This window comes from Dermacentor andersoni, chromosome 2, assembly GCF_023375885.2.
Source record: "Dermacentor andersoni chromosome 2, qqDerAnde1_hic_scaffold, whole genome shotgun sequence".
In the NCBI taxonomy this organism is placed as follows: Eukaryota; Metazoa; Arthropoda; class Arachnida; order Ixodida; family Ixodidae; genus Dermacentor; species Dermacentor andersoni.
In genome coordinates this window covers 226,845,474-226,850,750 of record NC_092815.1, presented here as the reverse complement: position 1 = coordinate 226,850,750, position 5,277 = coordinate 226,845,474, and the positions used below count along the sequence as shown (strand labels likewise).

Below are 5,277 nucleotides of genomic sequence, written 5' to 3'. Positions count from 1 at the left end.
GCGCATACCGAGAAACCCCGAGCCGCGTATCGCCCGCTTGATGGCGTGCCTGCTTGCCTTTTGAAGGTATCGATCGTGAAGTAATTGATTTTCTACAGGAAATATATCGAGAAAATAATGTTGAAATAACATGGGAAGGAATGTTACCACGACAAGTGTCGAGGTACACAAAGGATTAGGGCAAGGTTGTCCTCTATCACCGCTGCTGTTCATGCTTTATAAGATAAGTATGGAAAGAAGGCTACAAGAAAGCCATCTAGGGTGTAATCTGTCGTAAAGATTAGGCGGAAAGGTTGTTGAGCAACGACTACCGGGTTTAATATATGCGGACCGTGTTGTACTGTTAGCAGATAGGCAGGAAGATTTGCAAACTCTGGTTAATTACTGTGGAGACGAAGGAGACAGTTTAGGTTTCAGTTTTAGTGCAGCTAAGTCCGGTGGGATGTTTTTCAACGATACAACTGATCAGGAGCTTACAAGGCCATAAAATACCCCAAGTGGCCGAATACAAATATCTTGGGGGTATGGATAAACAAAGGGCAGATGTACACGGAAAAGCACGAACAGTCTCTCATAGCAAAAGGGCGAAGAGATGCTGGGATAATGAAACATAGGGCATCGTGGGGGTACAACAGGTATGAGGTACTGAGAGGTATTTGGAAGGGAGTAATGGTGCCTGGGCCCACTTTCGGGTATGCGGTCCTGTGCTTAAGGGCAGAAGTTCAGTCGAGACTAGAAGTAAATCAGAGAGCTGTTGGAAGATTAGAACTAGGTGCCCACGGGAAAACCACAAACGAAGCAGTACAGGGGGATATGGGTTGGGCATCGTTTGAAGCACGGGAAGCTCAGAGTAAAATCCTATACGAAAAACGCCTGGGGAAATTGGACGATGACAAGTGGGCAGCTAAGGTATTTAAATACCTATACAGAAAGAGCGCCGACTCACAACGGCGGAAAAGAACTAGGAAGCTAACCAGCAAGTATGCCAGACACGAGGACGTAGAAAGACAGAGCATTAAACGACAGGTTAAAAACGCGGAAGGTAAAAATTGGATAAATTCAATGGAAAAGAAGCATAGTGTGGAACTATATCGATACTGGAAACAGCAGATCAGGAAGGAAGCGTTTTATGATAACTCAAGAGGCAGTGCCATACTCTTTGAAGCTAAATCAGGATGTCTTAGGACGCGGAGCTATAAAAAGAAATTTAACGAAGACACATGTACTGTGTGTGGTAAATGTGCAGAAACAATACAACACCTCGTACTAAAATGTGATGGTATCGATCCCGATGTCGATGCGGGCACAGTCACGCTTCCCAAGGCCCTAGGGTTCAGAGATAACAATAGTCGTGTAAATAAATATGCGGTGGAAATTAGCAAGAGGCGTTTGGAGGATTGGTGGCACAAAAGCAGAGTGGTGACATAAGGTTAAAAGTGTAGGAAGACGTATTTAAATAAAATGGCGAATGTGAATAACTTACAACACAGTTAAACAAAAATAAAAAGCTGAGCATGGTGGCAACTGCCATCACCCCGCTTCAAAAGAGACGCTCTTACCTTCCATCCATCCATCCATGTCATCCGAAACTTGCGCTCCTGGGTCAAAATTAAGAGTGTCCAGACGAGCCGCGCAGAACAATACGGCTATGAGCCTTCCGCACAACAGAAGACCTTGACAGTTCCTAGGTGACTTCGGGCTTTCTACAGCTTTGGACAGTGTTTATACTAGAGCTACTAGAGACGTTTAGCCTGTCCGCTGTTCCGGTAAACGGGAGCGGTTTGGGTGGATTGCCGGATTTGCGGGGGCGTAAACGTGAGCATGAGCACATTATAATTGGATTTCTCCGCTCTTTCTGCGCACGCGCGAAGAGCACTGGTTGCGAGAGATAAACGTGAGGACTTTCGGTTCTTGAGATTTCTCTTCGCCTACTACGGGGAAGAGAGTTGTTAGCTCCGTTTGTCCCTATGGCGCTGGCAGTCAGAATGCGTGGCCGGAAAGGCGAAGAAGCCGCGTCCGAGGTGAGTTAGTTGCTATTTTCTTGCGGCGGTAGCATATTAAAGTTTATAGTCGCAGGGGGATACGTTTGGAAGTGATGACTTTCTCGGATGACTTTAGTGGCAAAGCATTACATCGTGCCTATGCATTGTTCATTAGTGTCGTAGAGCAAAGTCAGCATACCGCACGCTTCAGGAGATTCGCGGGAAACAGTTTATGAATTCCACTGGCGTGCCAAATGAATGAATGAAACCACGTTTATTCCACATTCATATGCGTCGAAGACGCTGCGGTGGAAAGAGGAGGGGTGTTATTGGAAAAGGGGAAGGGTAAGGCTGCCTCCGTTTTATTAATGAACGTCCTGGAGGCAGCTAAGTGGGGGCGGCATGACGCTTGTGGCTGTCGCAGAGCCGATCGCCGACGGGTGGTGCTGCAGGGTCCTGAAGGAACAGCAGCAGTGCTCGCCAGAGCTCGATGGCATGGTCCGGAGACGTGGTATCCGGCCAAGCCCAAGTCCGGAGAGAAGAAGGCCAGGGTCCCCGCTGTATGGTGGCCAGGGCACGAAGCCTTGGTGGGATGTAGAGGGGGCACTCCCAACAAAGGTGGTTTAGATGAGCACGACATGTGCACATGGAACAGAACCCACTTACGGGTGGTGGTGTGCCACCCTTGTGGAAACGATTCAACAAGTGAGGAGTAAGGAGGGTGCTTGTCTGGATTCTCCGAAGCAAGACTGACTCTCGCCGTGTGAATACCTTCGGTGGAAGTGACGGTATAGAGAGTGGATTGCCCACTGCTGCGAGGTAGGCGGCACGTCGTTGTTTGGTCGCATGCTTGTCTGCCATTTGGTCTGCTACCTCAGGTGTGGTAGCTAAGAGAGGATAAGGATTATCGGAGGCTCTGGCTAGCGCGGTAGAGAGATGAGCGCGCGCCAGTCTATGAGCCTTCTCGTTTCCAGGGATACCGCAGTGCGCAGGGACCCAGTGAATGGTAACATCGTGACCGCATTCGCGGAGCAGGCGTGCCTGGTGCCGGATATTCTGCAGTACGGGATCTGTGTAAATAATATTAGCACATGCCCGATGGGCAGCCTGAGAATCTGTGTACACATGATGGTGAACAGGGTCAGTTTCAGATGAAGTTGCGAGGGCCCACTACAAATAATCTAGGATGGCCATTAGCTCAGCGCGGGTGCTGGACATTGCTTCTGCTGATATATGATGGCGGTGGTTCTGATTTTCATTTGTCTGGTCGTACCACGCAGTCGCATAACAGGTGTTACTAACGTCGTCTGCAGGCAGTGCAGCGTCCGTGTATACGATGGGTTCAGTCAAGGAGAGTGAACTCGTAGCCTTAGCATGCCTCTTGCCATATGCAAGGCGCTCCATTCGCTGAGTAGGGTCCATATTGAGAGGAAGTGGCCTGCCATCGGTGAGAGCCGTGATTTCCCACGGCGGCGTGTTGTTGGGCAAAATCGGCATTTTGTGGACGTCATACCCGAGGAGCATGAGCGTGTGTCGCCCGGCTTTTGTGGCGCGAAGTCTCGTCCCTTGTGTATAGATGTGCATGTCTACGAGCTCGGACAGGTTGTTGAGTTTGCTACAACTTTTAAGCGCTTCGAGGCTTGTGTACCTTGGGAGTCCAGTTACAATGCGCTTGGCTTCGTTAAGTAACCGGTCGAGCGTGTGCATCTGTGTGCGGTTGACTGGATGATACGGCAGCCCGTACATGATACGGGAGACAAGAAAAGCTTGAGCGAACTGCCGCATTTCACGTTCGTTTACTCCACGGGTGCGGGTAGAGATTCTGCGTAAAGCGTGCAGGATTTGTTTGCTGGTCTTCGTAATGCATTGGAACCAAGTGTTAGCTGTGCAGTTCTCGTCTAGGTGCATACCGAGTATTCGTATAGTAGATTTCCGTTTGATGGGTTGGTCACCGATGTACAGTTTAAAAGACTGCTTTTCTTCCTGCTTTCCAAAGGTAGACCTGCCACCATGAATGACGACAAACTCTGTTTTGTCTGGAGCAGTGTGTAAACCCGTTTCCGTGGCATAGGCGTGAATAATGTCGAGAGCTCGTTGTAAGACGTCCTCCTGCTCCCCGATGCACCCTTGATGCGTCCACATGGTGACGTCATCGGCATAGACCGCGTGTTTCAGGCCCGATACGTCGGCAAGGCGCTTAGGTAGCTGGTGCATAGCTATATTAAACAGCGTCGGTGAAATAACCGAGCCCTGGGGGACGCCTACGCGGTTGGTTCGTACGGCACTGGCGTCGTGACCAACTTCGACTTGGTATCTTCGCTCTTCAAGGAAACCCGCTATGAAGTTGTACATCTTCCCTCTGATGCCAAGGGCACGTGCTTTGATCATGATAGTTTTATGTGGGACGGAATCAAATGCCTTGCGTATATCCACTGCGACAACGGCTCGTGGGTGCACCGAATTAGAGTCGAGGACGTCCTGTTTTAGGCGGGCTAGCACATCCTGTGTTGATAGCCCACGGCGAAATCCATACAGTGTAAGAGCCAAAAGGTCGCGATCTTCAAGGTACCACATCAAGCGTGTGTTGACCATGCTCTCCATTACTTTACAGACACACGAGGTCAAAGAGATCGGACGGAGGTTGGATAAGGTATGTGGTGGTTTACCAGGCTTCGGAATGGGCTTGACCACCGAAAGCTTCCAAGTGGAGGGCAGCATCCCGGTATCCCAGACTATATTAAATTCTTCGAGAAGAGCGTGCTTGTGCTCAAGGGGCAGATTGCGTAGATGAGCCACGCCCACCTCATCGACCCCTGGAGCACTACGTACGTTAGCACGCTGCAAGGCGTGCTCCAGCTCGATCAAGGTGAAGGGGCTGTTAAGTGGTTCATTATCTCCAGAATGTACGTCCTTCTGGTATGTGGTGTCTGTGGGGCGAGACGTCTGCGGGAAAAACAGTTCAGCAGCCTGTTCGGTAAGTTCCTGAGCGCTGATGCCTTCGCGGAGGGCCACACGAGCCGCGCCGTTGTTGGTCCTGCGCTGGCCGAGAAGAGAGCGCAGGATGGCCCAAACCTTGGACGTATGAGTTTGTCCATTGATGGATTCGCAAATTCCCATCCAGCCGTCTGACGCGAGCGTAGTCGTATATTCTTCGATTAAACGCTGTATTTTGCGCAACCGTGCTTTTTGGTGAGCAGTGCGACCAGACCGCCTGTACTGAGCGAGTATCCGGTGCCTTCTATTCCATAAGGTGAGGAGATGTCTATCAGGCTCTGGGTGGTCAGAGGGAACCCGT

At 50.3% G+C, this 5,277-nt stretch overlaps 1 pseudogene; it reads right to left on the bottom strand.

Moving 5' to 3' along the window:
* Positions 1 to 2,369: 2,369 nt before the first annotated feature.
* Positions 2,370 to 4,370, bottom strand: LOC126539973 (uncharacterized; annotated as a pseudogene).
* Between the last annotated feature and the right edge of the window lie 907 nt (positions 4,371 to 5,277).